The sequence below is a fragment of the Rhinatrema bivittatum genome, unplaced genomic scaffold (assembly GCF_901001135.1).
Source record: "Rhinatrema bivittatum unplaced genomic scaffold, aRhiBiv1.1, whole genome shotgun sequence".
NCBI classification, from domain to species: domain Eukaryota; kingdom Metazoa; phylum Chordata; class Amphibia; order Gymnophiona; family Rhinatrematidae; genus Rhinatrema; species Rhinatrema bivittatum.
In genome coordinates this window covers 57626-76711 of record NW_021821379.1, presented here as the reverse complement: position 1 = coordinate 76711, position 19086 = coordinate 57626, and the positions used below count along the sequence as shown (strand labels likewise).

Below are 19086 nucleotides of genomic sequence, written 5' to 3'. Positions count from 1 at the left end.
TGTAGGAAAGCCCTCTCAAACGTTTCTATTTGTTAGTTTAAGCAAACCCCTCCCCCAATTCCCGGCTCGACCAAGCCCCCTCTGGGACTGGAGCCCGTTAGAACCTCTAGTTCATTCTATAAAAAGTATAAAAAGTGTGATGCTATAATAAATAGTAGTTGCCTTTGTAAACATTTTCAAATATATTCTGAAATAACTGAATTAAAGTTTAACTATCTGAGATAATTGCATCTGTTACCAACTAGTCAAAGATGAGGCCCATCTCAGCAAGTCTTCAATGTCAAAATCAACTGTTTCTTTCATTGAGATACCACACTAAAAAAGCTGTCTGGGTTATCCATTTTATAGCAAAAAATCAGCAGAAAAATTCTAGAGCAACAAAATGTCAAGCACCTGAGAATTCCTATTCGTGGGGAATTCTGCGCAGATTTAAAAATCTGCAAGCTAATGGTCTAAACACAAATCACTGACTGAATATTTAAGCAATATATAAAAATAATGACTCAAAGATGCAGAATTACATTTTTGTGCAGAATTCCCACATCATAAGGCCAGGTTCTCTCCCTTTACCCAGGCTTGGTTCCCCCACCCCCATGTCTACCCATCCCCAGCTCTCCTCCTCCCCAGGGTCAATCTTCTAGTTTGTTCTCTTTCCCTCAGCTTTCTCTCCCCCTCTACCTCCTTCAGGCTTCAGACCCCACGCCTCAATTTCTCTCCTCCTCACCTCTCTCCATCTCTGCTGGCCCCCCAATAGTCCCCCACCACCAAGACCCCCAGCTTTTTCCAATTCCTCCCAACTCACTGGCTAGCTCTCTCTCCTCCCATCTCCACCCAGGTGGCTTTGGAGTACCTGCCAAGCAGGCACAGCTGCAGGTTAAGCCTGCCTTCCTAGCACATTTCATGTACAGTGGTCCCTTAACTTACGAACTCAACTGGTTCCAGAGGGCTGGTTGTAACCCACGTTGGCTGTAAGTCATGACTTTTTTTCCCATAGGAAATAATGGGAAAACCAATAATGTGTTCCGAACCTCCCAAAGCACCCCTTACCTAACCATTTCTATAATAAATGGTTGTATAAGGTCATTAATTACCAGAAACACCAATACTTCCCCTAGTGTACTCACCAAAAGGTTATAAAATGTGCCTAGCCTACCAGAAACAACAATTTCACCTCCTCCTCCACCATTTCCTTTACGATATCTGCATATGGACTCTCTACCTGGGTAACATCAAGCTACGTTGAGAGATCACTGCACAAATCTCATCTTTGGTTGAGTTTTCTCACTCTGAAGGTCATCAAATCTTCACAAGAGAGCATTGTTCTGTTTGTTCGCCACACTCTGAATGTCAAAGTGGCCCTAACCTCTACACTAATACCTAAACCTCACCTCGAGTTACTAGGTGGGCCTCCCATAGACATATGAATACCTATCTAGCGTGAGGGCATTATGGTTAGTCTCTCTCTCTCATTATGGTTGTAACTCGAGATCTGTTCGTAACTCAAAACCAGAATTTTGGTCGTAACTCAAAATTTGTTTGTAACCCGAAACCTTGAATGTTGGTCGTAACCCAAGACGCTCGTAGCCCAAGGGCCCACTGTACTCACAGAAGTGCTAGCCCCTCCTTCCTGTTCTCATCTTGTTAGCTCTTCTGAAGACTGTCAACTAACTCCTCCTTGCGCTAGCTCAAACAGCTTGGCTGTTTGTGCAGAGGTAACTGCACCAACTTTGCTTCCTCCCCAGTGGTAATTTTTATACATTAAAAAAATGTAGTATGGGTTGGGGCTTGTAGCAGCCTCCACCTTCCACTTACACCCCCCAATAGAAAAATGTTCAAAGTCAGTGACCTGGCAGAAAATCAGTACTGCTCCTCCCATCAGTTCTTGGAGCTGGCTCTTAATGTAGAGCAGCTATACTGGCTCCCCCTCTTTATGCAGGCTCACAAAGTTCAGCTATTTGTGCAGAAACAACAGGATTGCCTCTTCCTTCTCCTGTTGGCTTATAGAGCCAGCTATTTACATTGTTGTGCTCACACAAGCTGGCTTTTCATGAACTGAGAACCAAAAAAGGTAAACTTCACTGGGTAGGAATTCTATGCACAGCTCCTCCAACAGTACAGGATGTTATCAAAAAGTAAACACTTCTAGTCTCCACAGGGGATTTCAACAGATTTCTTCTTAGTACATTCAGCAGGTATGATGCTTTACTGAAAATGTTTAAAAATGGCCACATTTAAATAAATCAAATTCAGCTAGTAAAATATCACACCTGGACAGAAGCAGGATGCATAGCTAAAAGAGCACTAGCTGGGGGGTGTCTGCAAAACTGACCCAGCTTTCCTGATGAGGTGGAGGAGGAGAATGAGCAGGCCAAACCCCTTCACCAGCCGAAGAGCCTATAAAGATAAATTACAGACATGGAAAGAAATGTGAGAACAAAGAGCTTTTATTTCAATATTTCTTTACAATTTTACTTTACTCATCCTAACATTCTGGAGGCATGCACATTTAAATCAGTTATTTTGTAGATGAAAAAGATCATATGATGCCATTACAAGATTAAAAGACCATTTAAATAGCCTGACTTCTAAATAAGCAGAGTTGCTTACCTGTAACAGGTGTTCTCCCAGGACAGCAGGATGTAGTCCTCACATATGGGTGATGTCACTTGATGGAGCCCTATCACGGAAAACTTTTCTGTCAAAGTTTTAGAACTTTTGACTGGCACACTGAGCATGCCCGCATGCCATGATCCCTGCAGCCCAGGGGTCTTCCTTCAGTCTCGTTGGTAGCAAAAGGTGCAAGCGAAAAAATAAAACAAAACTTTTCGGACCCAACTCCGCGCGGGTGGCGGATGGGTTTCGTGAGGACTACATCCTGCTGTCCTGGGAGAACACTTACAAGTAAGCAACTCTGCTTTCTCCCAGGACAAGCAGGATGGTAGTCCTCACATGTGGATGATTAGCAAGCTACAGGCTGACTCATATTTGTTTAGATCAACAGCGTACTACTTTGTGCAACAGGCACAACAACTGGCATACTGTTGGGAAAAATGAGGCAGCCTGAAATCACTACAGATTGGATGTGGAAGGAGTTGGGATTATACTGGAAATAAGTTCTTCGAGATGGATGGGCCAAAGGCAGAGTGTCTTGACGTTCTTCCTTGTCCAGACAATAATTGCTGCAAATGTGTGAAGAGAGCTCCATGTTGCAGCTTTGCAGATGTCAGCAATTGGTACTGAACGATAGTGTGCTACTGAGGTTGCCATGGCTCTTTACTGAGTGCACCTTCACTTGTCCCTGGAGAGGAAGGCCTGCTTTGTCATAGCTGAATTCGATACAGTTTGCTAGCCAGTTGGAGAGAGTTTGCTTGCCCACTCCTAGTCTGTTTTTGTCAAAAGAAACAAAGAGTTGGGTGGATTTCCTATGGACTGCATTGTGGTCTAGATAAAATGCAAGTGCACGTTTACAATCCAAGGTGTGTAGAAGCAAGTTTGCTTACCGTAAACGGTGTTTCCGTAGATAGCAGGATGAATTAGCCATGCTGTCATGGGAGCTGTCAATCAGAGCCCAGGAGGCAGAGCTTCCAAAGAGAAGACAGAGCTTTGCTCTGTGCGGCTGCGCGTGAGTTCCCACGCAAGAAAGAGATCTCTCCTCAGTCTGTGATTAAGCAGTAAATGAATCCAAGGTACGTCAGATCGACTATCTAGGGAGCGGGTGGGTCAGCATGGCTAATTCATCCTATCTACAGAAACACCGTTTACGGTAAGCAAACTTGCTTTTTCCCATTGATAACAGGGCTGAATTAGCCATGCTGTCATGGGAGTCCACAGCTCCCTATCACGCCATGTGTTTTTTTTTGGTTTTTTTTTGCGCGTGATGAGATTGTAGTGGAAAGTCGACTGGGTATTAAGATGTTCCAGAATGAATATTGTTTTACCCATCCTGGCATCTTCTGATGATTGCTGGTCCAGGCAGTAATGAGACGTGAAGATATGAAGAGATGACCAGGTAGCCGCTTTGCAAATGTCAATGGGCTGTATATTCCTCAGATGAGCTATGGAGATTGCCATTGCTTGTACCTGATGAGCACGTGGGTGCAATGCAAGAGATATATTCCGTTTATCGTAGCAGAACTGACTACATTGTGCTATCCAGCTGGAAATGGTTTGTTTAGCTACCGGGGTTCCCGGAGCATTAGGATTGAAAGAGACAAATAACTATGAAGCTCGTTTGTGAATGTGTCCTCTCCTTATAATATGCTAAGGAATGCTTACAGTTTAAGGTGTGCAGTGCACGTTCCCTCTCGTTGTGATATGGATTAGGAAAGAACGTTGGAAGTTTTATGGATTGATTACGGTGGAATTGCGAAACTACCTTTGGAAGGAACGACGGATGAGGTCGTAGGACAGCTTATGGTGATAAAATTGTAGATAGGGCTAAAATGTACCAAGGCTTGTAACTAACTCTGCATGCCGAGGTCCACTGCTACCAGGAATACCAATGGTTCAAATGGTGATAACGTAAGTTGCTCCAATATTATGTTTAGATTCCATTGAACTGGAGGTTTGGATCTGGGCGGGCGAACTTTCGAAGGCCTTTGATGAAACGAGATACCAAAAGATGGAGTGAAATAGGCTGGTTAAAGACTGGTTAAAAGACAGGAAACAGAGTAGGATTAAATGGTGAGATTACTTACCTGATAATCTCGTTTTCCTTAGTGTAGACAAATGAACTCAGAACATGTGGGGTATAGTATGCTCGTGCTAGCAGTTGGAGACGGATCTGGCGTCAGCACGGTTATATACCCCCACAGGAAGCGTAGCAACTCAGTAATCTTCCTTGCAAAAGCTGTTATGGATGTGTGTAATGACGCTCAGTGAAAATAGTGAAACAGGATTCCCCTGACCGATTGATAGTGGCTGGAGACCGCCAGCATTCCCAACCGGAAGGCGTCGACACCTGGTAGAGTGGACCACTCATGTAAGAAGTGACAAGGCTTACCTTGAATCGGTGAAACCAATGTAGACAGGCAGCTGGGCGGGATGCTGAGTCCATCTGTCTACACTAAGGAAAACGAGATTATCAGGTAAGTAATCTCACCATTTCCTGGCGTGTAGCCAGATGGACTCAGAACAAGTGGGATGTACAAAGCTTTACTCCCGGACTGGGCGGGAGGCTGCCTGAGGACCGTGTAACACTGCCCTCGCAAATGCTGTGTCCTCCCTGGCCTGGACATCCAGATGGTAGAACCTGGAGAAGCTATGGAGGGAGGACCACGTCGCCGCTTTACATATCTCTGCAGGCAACAGCATCCTAGATTCCGCCCAAGATGCTGCTTGGGCTCTGGTAGAATGAGCCTTGACTTGAAGAGGTGGTGACTTCCCGGCCTCTACGTTAGGCCACTCTGATAACTTCTTTAATCCAGCGGGCGATGGTGGACCGAGAGGCCGCTGCACCTTGTTTCTTCCCGCTGTGAAGGATGAACAGATGGTCAGTCTTTCGTACTGTTTCTGTCATTTCCAGATATCTGGGCAGCAATCTGCCGATGTCGAGATGGCGTAGCAAACGCCCTTCTCCAGATTTCTTCAAACCTGCCGTAGTTGGCAAGGATATGGTCTGGTTGACGTGAAATTGTGAGACTACCTTAGGCAAGAAGGATGGAACCGTGCAAAGATGGATAGCCTCAGGAGTTTCTGAGAAAGGTATCACGGCAGGACAGTGCTTGTAGCTCTGAGATGCGGCGTGCTGAACATACAGCCAGCAAGAACACCATCTTTAAAGTGAGAGAACGGAGACAGGCCCCGAAGGGGTCTGAATTTATTTATTTTATTTATTTATAGTATTTTTATACCAGCCGCTCATCAAAGATATCAGGTCGATGTACAGTGAACAAGAACTTACGCCGGAGCGTTATACATTTAACAAGGTTAACGCGTTATACATTTAACAGGGTTATACAAGCGTTATAATATTATATTTATGATGTGATCCTGCGAGGAAATCCAAAACAATGTTGAGGTTCCACAAAGGCACTGGCCACTTCAGTGGCGGACGAATATGCTTGACTCCTTTCAGGAAGCGAGAAACATCTGGGTGCGTGGCAATGGTCTTGCCATCGCTCCTGGGACCATAGCAAGACAGCGCAGCCACCTGAACCTTGATGGAGCTGAGGGAGAGACCCTTCTGAAGTCCATCCTGCAGGAATCCAAACAATAGGGATTGTGGTCACCTGCGGATTGGTGCCGTGAGTGTCGCACCAGTCTTCAAATACTCTCCAGATCCTGACATAGGTGAGGGATGGAAAACTTGCGAGCTCGGAGGAGTGTATCTATCACTGGCTCAGAGTAACCTCTTTTCTTCAGTCTAGCCCTCTCAATGGCCAGACCGTAAGAGAATTGAGCTGGATCCTCATGAAGGATGGGACCTTGACGTAGCAGGTCCCTGAGCGGAGGCAGGGGAAGGGGCTCCCCTGCCAGTAGTCTTCTCATTCCGCATTCCAGGGTCTTCTTGGCCAGTCTGGTGCCACTAGAAGAACTAGGCCCCGGTACTTCTGAATCTTGCGGATAAGGGTGCCCAGCAGGGGCCACGGAGGAAGGCATATAGCAGGGCCCCTGGAGGCCACGGCTGAACCAGGGCGTCGATCCCGTGACAGAACGGATCTCGCTTGCGGCTGAAGTATCTGGGTCCTTGAGCATTGGACCTTTCCACTAATAAGTCCATGTCCGGAATCCCCCAGTGATCCACAATCATCTGGAAGGCTGTGGGTGACAGCTGCCATTCCCCCAGATTTAGGCTTTCTCTGCTGAGGAAGTCTGCCGTGGTGTTTCCCTTCCGGCAATGTGGACGGCGGAGATGTCCTGAAGATTCGCCTCTGCCCAAGCCATCAGCGGAGCTATCTCGAGGGACACCTGTTGGCTTCTGGTTCTGCCCTGTCGGTTGATGTATGCCACCGTGGTGGACGTTGTCTGACATCACTCTGACTGCTCTGTTCTTCAGTCTGTGAGCAAAATCGTAGGCATGCCAATCGGACTGCCCGGGCCTCTAGGGCAGTTGATATTCCACGCTGACTCTTCTCTGGTTCCACCGCCCTTGAGCGGTGAGTTCTTCCAGTGTGCTCCCCAGCCGCTCAGGCTGGCATCCGTGGTGAGCAGAGTCCACGTGGGGGAGGATATCTTCAACCCCTGCTCATGTGGTTGGGCTGCAACCACCACCGTAACTGGGTCCGCACTCTGGCTGGTAGAGTGCAGTAGAAATTTAGTAAGAAGAAAGTAGAAAATAGAAAGTAGATTGGAAACACGCTCAGCGAGCGGTGCAGCTCTCCAAACTGCTTTGGAGACGGAAATTACTGAGTTGCTACGCTTCCTGTGGGGGGTATATATACCCATGCTGACGTCAGATCCGTCTCCAACTGCTAGCACGAGGCATACTATACCCCACTTGTTCTGAGTCCATCTGGCTACACGACAGGAAATGGTCAATTTTCTCAGATGGAAAAGGGGTAACAGTGGAGTACCTCAGGGAATCTGTACTTGGACCGGTGCTTTTCAATATATATATAAATGATCTGGAAAGGAATACGACGAGTGAGGTTATCCAAATTTGCAGATGATACAAAATTATTCAGAGTAGTTAAATCACAAGCAGACTGTGATACATTACAGAAGGACCTTGCAAGACTTGAAGATTGGGCATTCAAATGGCAGATGAAATTTAATGTGGACAAGTGCAAGGTGTTGCATATAGGGAAAAATAACCCTTGCTGTAGTTATACGATGTTAGGTTCCATATTAGGAGCTACCACCCAGGAAAAAGATCTAGGCATCATAGTGGATAATACTTAAAATCGTCAGCTCAGTGTGCTGCAGCAGTCAAAAAAGCAAATAGAATGTTAGGAATTATTAGGAAGGAATGGTTAATAGAACGGAAAAGGTCATAATGCCTCTATAATCGCTCCATGGTGAGACCACACCTTGAATACTGTATACAATTCTGGTCGCCGCATCTCAAAAAGATATAGTTGCGATGGAGAAGGTACAGAGAAGGGCTACCAAAATGAGGGGAATGGAACAGCTTCCCTATGAGGAAAGGCTGAAGAGGTTAGGGCTGTTCAGCTTGGAGAAGAGACGGCTGAGGGGGGGATATGATAGAGGTCTTTAAGATCATGAGAGGTCTTGAACGAGTAGATGTGACTCGGTTATTTTCACTTTCGAATAATAGAAGGACTAGGAGGCATTCCATGAAGTTAGCAAGTAGCACATTTAAGACTAATCGGAGAACATTCTTTTCACTCAACGCACAATAAAGCTCTGGAATTTGTTGCCAGAGGATTGTGTTAGTGCGGTTAGTGTAGCTGGGTTCTAAAAAAGGTTTGGATAAGTTCTTGGAGGAGAAGTCCATTAATGGCTATTAATCAATTTTACTTAGGAATAGCCATTGCTATTAATTGCATCAGTAGCATGGGATTTTCTTGGTGTCTGGGTAATTGCCAGGTTCTTGTGGCCTGGTTTTGGCCTCTGTTGGAAACAGGATGCTGGGCTTGATGGACCCTTGGTCTGACCCAGCATGGCAATTCTTATGTTCTTATGTTATGATGGCCTGTGATAGGCTGAAATGGCGCCTGAGATGAACTCTAACCGATGAAGTCGCTAGGCAGCTTTGATTAAGATTGTGAAGGTAATCTAGAAGAACCTCTGGTGAACAATCTAAGGGATAAAGGCCCTTGTCCGAACACCATGCTGATTATCAATTCCACTTGAAGCGAAATTTCGTCTGGTGGATGGTTTTCCTGGATTCAATTATTATCTTCTGTGTTTCAATGGAGATGCCCTGTTCAGCTAGGAGGAGCCGTTCAACCTCCATGTTGTCAAGTGAAGGGAGGAGTGCATCGGATGCAAGAGAGTCCCCCTCCTCTTGTGTTAGGAGATCTGGTTGATCCAGCAGGGGAATCAGATCAGCTATGGAAAGATTTAGTAGGTAGGTGTACCACGGTTGCCTTGGCCAAGCTGGAGCTATCAATATTAGGTGTGATGCATCTTGCATACATTTTTTAATTGTCCTTGTTATGAGAGGTATCTGAGGAAATGCGTAAAGCAGACTTTCCGTCCAAGGGAGGAGGAACGCATCTTGCGCTGTCCGATGAGGACTTGGCCAGATGGAACAGAATCGAGGCACTTTTGCATTCTCTTCCGTGGCAAACACATCCTTCGTTGGTACTTCCCACTGAGCAAAAATTCTTTCCGCAATCTGGGGGTTAATGGACCATTCGTAAGGATAGAATATTCTGCTGAGTCTGTCCGCCCGGGTGTTGACTCCGGGGAGATAGGTCGCTTGTAGCTGTATGGAGTGTCAGTGTGCATGCTCATAGATGAGAAGGGTCTCTCTGCAGAGGGACCATGAACAAGACCCTCCTCGTTTGTTGATGTAAAACATTACTACCTGATTGTCCGTGTAGATCATCACACTTTGACCTCGAAGGTGAGGGAGAAAAAGCTTGTACTGCATTGCAAATAGCTCTTAGCTCTAGTAGATTGATCTGAAGATTTTTGTTCTTGCGGGGACCATAGACCCTGTGTTTGTAGGTGGTCTAAATGCGCTCCCTAGCCCTTGCGCGAGGCATCAGTTGTAAACACTGTGTTGTGCGGCAGAGTGTAGGTTTGTTGAGCAACCAGGTGAGTCCTTGGACATTTCCGCTGTAAGTGTTACTCTGAATCGTAGTGGTTGGGAGTGTTGATTCCATTGATGTTTAAATCCCCATTGAAGTCGTCTCATATGCAATCTGGTATTGGGGAGAGTGTAAATGGCCACTGCCATGTGACCCAGTACCGTAAGGATCTGATAAGCTGAAGGACGTTGCCGTCACTCTGAGGGAATGTAACAGGCGAATCATCTCCAGTCGCCTGTCCTCCGGCAGGAAGGCTCGGGCTGCGAGTGGTATCCAATCGAGCTCCTATGAACCGTAGGATCTGTGCTGGGGTTAAGATCGACTTCTCAAAGTTGATGACTAATCTCAATTGGTCTAAACTCTTGGTCAATTGGTGTAGGTGTGTTAACAGTAGTGAGGAATTCGATGCCACCAGAAGCCAATCGTCTAGGTATGGAAATAACCTCATTCCCTGCTACCAGAGAGATGCCACCACCATCACCATGCATTTTGTGAAAACTCTGGGGGCCGACAACAGGCCAAAGGGAAGAACCATATATTGATAATGGTTGTTCTGGAATTGGAACGATAGGCAACGCCATGAGGATGGGTGGATAGGGATGTGCATGTAAGCATCCTTCAAGTCTATGGAGCATATCCAATCGTTGGGTTGGAGGAGTGATAGTATTGACTTCAAGGATACCATCTTGAATTTCTCCTTTACTATCTACTTGTTCAATTCCCGGAGATCTAGGATTGGATGTAGGCCACCGGACTTCTTGGGAATTAGGAAGTATGGAGAACAGAACCCCTTGTTGTGGGCCCACATGGGAATGGCTTGTATGGCCCGTTGGTGAAGTAACGACGCTAATTCTGTCGCTAATTGGGGTTGATGGAGTTAGGGATCCCTGCTGATAGATGTGGGAGTTGGGGGGTTTTCCAGAAAATGAAGTTGCTATCCATTTTGTATGATGTCCAGAACCCAACGGTCGGAGGGTAGGTTTTCCCATTCCGTGAAACATGCTGTCAGACATCCTGGTGGATTGAGCTATGGTGATGGCGAAGGAATTTCTAAAAAAAAAAAAAAAAAAAAAGACTGAGGGTTTGCCTGAGTTGCAGGCTGCTGGCTCTGATTTCGATTAGGTCTCAGGCGTCCCCTCCCTCTGAGTTTATTGATGTTGCAAGCGTTGTTGCGGCTGATAAGAGGGAAGCCGATAGGAGGAGTAGGGTCTGTAGGGCCTATGTGAATACGTTTGTCTACACCCTCCAGGGAAGTAGCGTCTTGGTGCATTGAACGCTGGGGGGGGGGGGGGGGGGGGGAGGAGTTAACAACTGCACTGCGACTGATTGTTCCTTGAGATTTGATACTGTCTCTTGAAACAGAGGTCCAAATAAATTGTCCCCTTTGCATGGCAAATTGGCGAGCTTGGCATGAACGTCCTCTCAGATCGCACTTGCTCTCAGCCATGCCATGCAACGTGCCGCGATGGCCATTGCAGAGGACCTAGTTGTGGTTTCAAAGGCCTCATACACCGTTCTGAGCAAGTGGCGAATACCTTCTTCAATATCCTGTATTGGTTTGGATATGGTTGGATCAGGGAGCTCTGATGTAAATAGCTGACCCTTAATCGCCTGCACGCATTCAAACAGATATTGGACGATATAAAATGGACGTTGGTGAAGGCGTGCTGATAACATTGCTGATTGGAATGTTTTCCTTGCAAATTCATAGTGAGCGATGATCCTTTCCTGGGGGTGCAGAGGCATGTAGCTTAGTTTTCTTAGTCCTCTGCATGGCTGATTCCACCATGATGGAAGTGTGTAGAAGTTGTGGCAACGAGTAAAGTGGGAATTGTTTCATAACGTACTTTAAATCTGTCTTGCGAGACACCTGTGCACCCGTGTATGGTGTTTCCCACGACTTCTCTAAAACTGAGTCAAGAACCTTGTGGGAGGGCAATGATGTAGGCTCTGTGGTAAGTCGATGATCTTTAGAAGATCTAGAGTTTCAGCCCTGGGGTCTGGCACTTTTTGAACATCCACATGTAAAATGGAGCCCACCTTTTCCAGAAATATGGGGTAGGACAAGTCCTCCGGAGATGAGTATGGCTCTGGAGGCTCGTCCGGTGCATCAGAAGGATAACCCATGGAGGTATCCGGAGACTAACAGGTGAGCCTGGTTGGGCCAAAGAAGGTATTATAGGATCCAGTGGCTTAGGACTGGCAGGTTGAATGATCGGAGCAGGCTCTGGGGATGGCTTCCGTGACGAAGTAATGGAATGTGGTGAATCCTCCTTCGGGGACCGTGGGAGGGTGAATGTATTTTGTAGTGTGTTAAATTCGGACAGCGCTTCTGAGAGTTGAAAGAAGGCTTGTTGTGTGCTGGGGGCCATTGGAGGTTGTGTTACCCCCTTGTCCGTGTCTTGGGGAGATGGCCGCAGACAGGATGTCTGAGCTATCGCTACATCTTGGATGTTTTTGTGGTCGTAAGTCGTGGGTTATCTTCCGTTTTTTTGGTGAATGGTTCCTGTAGAACCTGGGTCCTTCGTCTGTGTGTGGATACGGATGATAAATCTGAATAAACTTGTGATTCCGGAGAAGATGATGCGGAATGAGAGGGTACCACTATTAGTTCCTTGTCAGATATCAAGACGTTGAGCTGGGATATGTTCTTCCCGCGGTGAACTCGAAGGTCTAGAAGTCTGAGAGCTCGGTGTGGATGAGCTGTATTGTGAAATAGTCGGTTCAGTGTGCTGCAGCAGTCAAAAAAGCAAACAGAATGCTGGGCATTATTAGAAAGGGAATGGTGAATAAAACGCAAAGTGTCATAATGCCTCTGTATCGCTCCATGGTGAGACCGCACCTTGAATACTGTGTACAATTCTGGTCGCCGCATCTCAAAAAATATAATTACGATGGAGAAGGTACAGAGAAGGGTGACCAAAATGATAAGGGGAATGGAACAGCTCCCCTATGAGGAAAGACTAAAGAGGTTAGGACTTTTTAAGCCTGGAGGAGAGACAGCTGATGGTGGGATATGATAGAGGTGTTTAAAATCATGAGAGGACTAGAATGGGTAGATGTGAATCGGTTATTTACACTTTTGGATAATATAAAGACATGGGGGCATTCCATGAAGTTAGCATGTGGCACATTTAAAACTAAATCGGAGAAAGTTCTTTTTCACTCAACGCACAATTAAACTCTGGAATTTGTTGCCAGAGGATGTGGTTAGTGCAGTTAGTATAGCTGTGTTTAAAAAAGGACTGGAGAAGTTCTAGGAGAAGTCCATTACCTGCTATTAAGTTGACTTAGAAAATAGCCACTGCTATTACTAGCAACAGTAACATGGAATAGACAGTTTTTAGGTACTTGCCAGGTTCTTATGGCCTGGATTGGCCACTGTTGGAAACAGGATGCTGGGCTTGATGGCCCCTTGGTCTGACCCAGTATGGCATGTTCTTATGTCTTGGAACATTAGGTTTAGGTAGAGAGGCCTGTATACGTTCTCTGTAAAGAGGTTGTTCGGTCTCCCGTGGTAGATTGGTCCCAGTCCCTATCGCATCTGAGGCAATTTGTTTAGTTGTTGCTTTTTGAGTCGGTTGCTTCGACTTCTCCGACTTGTGCGTCGGGGTGGATGGTGGATGTGTCGAAGATGCATGCGAATGCGATGACAGTCTATGATGTGTCTTTTTGGCGCATTGTTTGGCTTTTGGCGTCAATTAGGTAGTGAGGCTTCGATGAAGCACCGTGCGAAGATTGCTTTGATCTTGCATAGTGCTTCGATGCATGCGCCGGCTTCTCGGCGCGTGCTGGTTCGCGCCATGCGTCGATGGAGGTGCATCGTGTGGAATCGGGTCAGCGCCATGTTTCCTCTTCTGCGTCGTAGAACTCTTCACCGGTGCAGGCGTGGATGGTGTTTGCGTCGAAACGTGGTTTCGACCCTGGCGCATCCAACGCATCAGAACGTCCGTGGCGGGTCAATTTTTCCAGGTCTCTGCCTTGGAATGTTTGGAGGAGCCCCGACTAGACCCCGATCGATCCCGATGGGGTGCAGGTGGTGTTCTGTGGGGGTCAAGACCCCTGCGGGCCTTCCCTTTGTCAGCTCCAGGCCTGGAGGATGGTAAATCGATGGACGAGGCCCTTCTTACCTTCAGACCCATAGGTTTCGACGGGCCTGGGGAAGAGTGTGATTCTGATGACTGAGCATAGGTGCCAACAGCATGAAGTTTTAGTTCTTCGATCTTGTGGGCTGTTTGCCTCTGGGTGACATGCGGACACAGTGCTCGCATTCGCGCTGATTATGATCAGGGCCCAGGCATCGGTAACATCGATCATACGCGCGGAAAGAAACAGATCTCTTTCCTGCGCGGGAACTCATGCGCAGCCGCACAAAGCAAAGCTCTGTCTTTCTTTGGAAGCTTCACCTCCCAGGCCCTGATTGACAGTTCCCATGACAGCATGGCTAATTCAGCCCTGCTATCAATGGGAAAAACTGTCTCACCCTGGTGAGAGAGGCCTTGGGAAAAAGGTGGGCAAGACTATAGACTGATTCAAGTGGAAGGCAGTAACCACCTTGGGAAGGAATTTAGGGTGAGTACGTAGGACCACTCAATCATGTAGGAACCTGGTATAGGGTGAGTATGTAACAAGTGCTTGTAACTCACTAACCCTTCGAGCAGATGTAATGGCTACTAGGAAGAGAACTTTCCATGTAAGAAATTTAACATCGCAGGAGTGTAAAGGCTCAAATGGGGATCACATGAACCTTGTAAGTACTACATTTAGGTCACATTCAGTGACTGGTGGCCGTAGAGGGGGCTTGAGTTGTAGTAGGCCCTTCAAATCTACTCACAAGGGTTGCGCTGTTACCAGGGCATCCCCAAATCCTTTGTGGTATGCTGATATAGAAACATAGAAATGACGGCAGAAGAAAACCAAACGGCCCATCCAGTCTGCCCAGCAAGCTTTGCACATTTTTTCTCATATACTTATCTGTTACTCTTGGCTCTTAGTAACCTTTTGGTTCTATTTCCCTTCCACCCCCACCATTAATGCAGAGAGCAGTGTTGGAACTGCATCTATGTGAAATATTTAGCTTAATCAGTTAGGGGTAGTAACCGCCGCAATAAGCAAGCTACACCCAGACTATGTAATTCAGTCCTTTTTGGTGGTTGTCTGTATATAGATCCTCTTTTCTTCATTCTCCCTGCCGTTTAAGCAGAGAGTTATGCTGGACATGCATTGAAAGTGAAACAGACTTTCTCCCCTGCCGTTGAAGCAGAGAGCTATGCTGGATATGCATTGAAAGAGGGTACCACCTAAGTGATATGGCACTTAGCTGTACCCTCTTCGAAGAAGTCTGGAGACCAGAGTCTGAAAGGTGCCAGAGATAGTCTAATAGAGATGGTGTGGGGCAGGAAAAGGGGTCAATACCTTTTTGCGTGCACCACGTGGTGAATCTTTTCCACTTAGAACGATAGGATTTTCACATGGAAGGCTTTCGTGAGGCTACAAGCACGAGAGACAGTTGAAAGGTTGAGCAGTTGGAGGATCAAGCTTTCAACATCCAGGCTATGAGGGATAGTGTCTGAAGGTTCGGATGGCGTAACATACCCTGGGGCTCTGTTATGAGAGGGGGCGCTGTGCCAAGGCGAATGGGTTCTCTGAGAGGTCGAAAAGCATGGGAAACCATGCTTCGAGGCCAATACGGGGCTATGAGTATCATTGACCTTTGTCCTGTTGTAGTTTCACAAGAGTTTTGGCTATCAGTGGTATCGGGGGATACGCGTATAGAAGGCCTGTGTTCCAGGGGTGAGCGAATGCGTCCATGGTTAACTTGTTTTGTTGCCTGTGCAGGGAGTAGAATCTGTGCACGTTGTGATTTGGTTCAGATGCAAAGAGGTCTACTGTTGGTTGACCCCAGCGTTGGAAGATTCTGGTCGTTACCCCAGGATCCAGAGACCATTCGTGTGGATGGAACTGTCGGCTGAAGTGATCTGCTACTGCATTCTGCATGCCTGCCAGATAAGTGGCCTGTAGATACATGGAGTGTGCAAGGGCCCAGTCCCAGATCTGCGCGGCTTCTTGGCAGAGGAGATAAAAACGTGTGCCGCCCTGCTTGTTCAAGTACCACATTGCAACTGTGCTGTCTGTTTGTATGAGAACAGTCTTGTATGAAAGGCAGTCCTTGAACGCATATAGAGCATAATGTAATAGCTCAAAGCTCTAGGAAGTTGATCTGCAATGTTGCTTCAAGCTGTGTCCAAGTACCTTACGTTTGAAGATTGTTCATATGAGCTCCCGAACCCAAGGTGGATTCGTCTGTGGTCAAAGTTATCAGTGGAACGGGTTGCTGAAAAGGTAGACCTGTTTAGCAAGCTGACTTTGTTCGTCCACCAGAGAGGCGAGAAATGTAACTGGTGGGTTACTTTAATCTGGGATGAAAGTGGTTGAATGGCTTGGAGCCATTGAAATTTCAAAGTCCATTGAGTTATTCTCATGGCCAGTCTGGCCACAGGAGTGACATGGGCCTTGGAAGCAATGTGTCCCAGCAACTTTAAGAATTGATGGGCTGAGGCTGTTTTCTTTGTGTGCAGAGATACAGCGAGTCTGGAGAGTGTCTGCGCACATTTGGTGTCCAAATCTGCTCCAATGAAAGTCAGGAGGTGAGATTGAGTCAGTTGGGATTTTTGGTAGTTGATGAGAAATCCCAAAGAGTGTAGCAGATTGACAAGTGAGCTTGAGAGCATCGAGAGCTCCTTGCTTGGATTGGCTCTTGATGAGCCAGTCATCCTGGTAAGGAAAAATGTGTCTGCTTTTCTTGTGTAGATGGGCCGCAGCCACTGCTAGGCACTTTGTAAATACACGGGGTGCCAAGGCAAGTCCAAAAGGCAGGACCTGGTACTATAAGTGTTGTCCCACTAGAAAATGCAGGTACCTGCAGTAATGTGGGGATATTGGAATGTGGGTGTAAGGGTCTTGAAGATTCAGAGAACAGAGCCAATCTCCTTTTTGCAGAAAGAGAAGCATGGTGCCCAAAGATACCATTCTGAATTTTTCTTTTCATCTAGAAGACCTTTGTGATCTTCTTGCATCCACAGAGGATTTGGTGGTAACTCCGGGGGTACCATGAGGAAGTTTAGATGGTATCCCTAGGTTATGATGGTTATAACCCATTGGTCTGTGGTTATGTTGAGCCAATTGGTCATGAAGTGGCGAATTCGACCTCCTACTGGCAAATTTGGTTTTGGATTTATGGAGGGACTGCTGTTCTCAGGATATGCCTCAAAATCCAGAGGCCTGGCCTGTTTGCGGTGGTGGCTGAAGCCTGGATGTCTTGGGCTGTTGAGGATGTGTTTTCTGAGACGGCCTGGTTGGCCTCACGCGAGATGCAGATTGGTAGTATCTGCATGGGCAATAAAATTGTTTCCTAGGGTCCCTTCTAGTGGATCTTCGTGCAGAAGGGGCCTCGGTAGTTTCTGTGGATAATTGTCGCAGGGTCTTATTATGGTCTTTTAATTGAGCCACTGCATATTGTATCTTGTCGCCGAATAGGTTTTCACCGGTACATGGCAAATCGGCAAGTTTGTCTTGGACTTCAGGTCTCAAGTCAGAGGCTTTTAGCCAAGCCCACCTCCTAGCACTGATTCCTGTCGCTAACATGCGAGAAGCTGTTTCAAAGGAGTCGTACGCAGCACGAACCTCATGTTTGCCAGCCTCAAGGCCTTTATGTAGTATGGCGTTGAGACTATCTTGTTGCTGTTGGGGAAGAGAGTCTGCTATTCCCTGAACCAGCTTCCAGAGATTTCTTTGATACTGTGTCATGTAAAGTTGGTATGCAGCTATGCATGACACTAGCATAGAACCTTGAAACATCTTACGATTTAAGATATCAAGGAATTTTTGGTCCTTGCCAGGAGGTGTTGAAGAGTGTGGTCGCAGTCTTCTGGCCTTCTTTTGTGCAGACTCAACCACCACCAACTGATAGGGCAGTTGTGGTTTTTGGAAACCAGGAATATGTTTGACAAGATAAGTCGCATCTGTCCTCTTGTTCCCAGAGACGATGTTTCAGATATACTAGCACTTTGTGTACTGGTATAGCTATCACTTTTTTTGGTGCATCCACAAATTGGAGAACCTCTAATGTTTTATGGCGTGTGTCCTCTTTTGTAATAAGTTCAAAAGGGAATTGTATCTGACATCTCCCTATTAAAATTGGCAAAGGAGATATCCTCTGGCAGAGATTTTCTCCTGGAGGAGATGGTTCTGATAAAATATCCTCTGTGGATGTGTTGGTGTCAACATGTGTCCATGTATCCATGTGTCAGAAAAGGTCTCTTGTCGAGATCCTGAAGGAGGGAAGAAGATAGGTACGGTAGGACGGGTAGGCACCGATGGATCCTTCGATGGCCTCGATGGAAAATGCTGTGGCACCGATGCGGGTTTTGGTGGCACCGGAGGCATCGATGGAAAACGAGGGGTTCTCAGTCCCGAAAGCCCTGATGGACAGAGAACTGGAATCCGTGCCTTCATCATCTGAGGACCCCAGAATGGGAATCAGGGATTTCAGAGGCTTTGCAGGTTGCTTTGGCATAGGTGGCCTGGGTTGTGTTGGAAAGGCACCGATGAGTATATCCAGCCTGGTTAGCAACGGTGCCAATATCAATGGCTCCAGTGTTGGTATGGGGGCCGGCATAGATAGCTGTAGGTCTCGGAGAGCATCGAGCACTGCCTGGAGGATGAAACCGTCCAGTTCCTCCCTGAAAGCCGTTGTAGATATCGCAGCTACATGGGGTGGCAGGCTTGGCACTACTGGCACCTCCACACAGACTTGTGGGGGCTCAGTACCCAGCACCGATATCTGTGGGGATCACCTTGGTTTTTCGGGTGGAGAGGGTGTTGGAGGCTTCTCTACCTGTGTCTTCTTCACAAGTGGCTCGATAGCCATCGAAGCCGATGCAGGGTCGGTTCCGGCACCGGGAGTCTACTCTCGTCTGTGCCGGTGTTGGTGCTTCCCTCGGTGCATGGGTGTAGCTTGCTTATTGCAGCAGTTACTACCCCTAACTAATTAAGCTAGATATATCTCTTAGATGCAGTTCCAACACTGCTCTCTACATTAATGGTGGGGGTGGAAGGGAAATAGAACCAAAAGGTTACTAAGAGCAACAGATAAGTATGAGAAAAAAAAAAAGTGCGAAGCTTGCTGGGCAGACTGGATGGGCCGTTTGGTCTTCTTCTGCCGTCATTTCTATGTTCGGTCCGGTCTTTCCCCAGCACAGAGGTAGATGATGTGGATGCCTTAGACGGAGTCAGTGACGGACGGTCACCGCTGCCCTGGTGCTCCCGGCAAGGTTTTATGACTAGCTTTTTCGATGGTCCTGTCGGTGACGACTGGGTGGACGTCGATGGAGTCAACTTGATTTTGAACGGTCTCCATCTTGTC

At 47.0% G+C, this 19086-nt stretch overlaps 1 long non-coding RNA gene across 1 annotated transcript in view; it reads right to left on the bottom strand.

The window, feature by feature from the left end:
- Window positions 1-2272: 2272 nt before the first annotated feature.
- LOC115082637 overlaps window positions 2273-19086 on the bottom strand; it is a 44552-nt gene continuing 27738 nt past the window's right edge. Inside the window, exon 3 of the long non-coding RNA XR_003854217.1 lies at window positions 2273-2394. This is a non-coding gene — a long non-coding RNA (uncharacterized LOC115082637). The remainder of the gene's footprint in view (window positions 2395-19086) is intronic.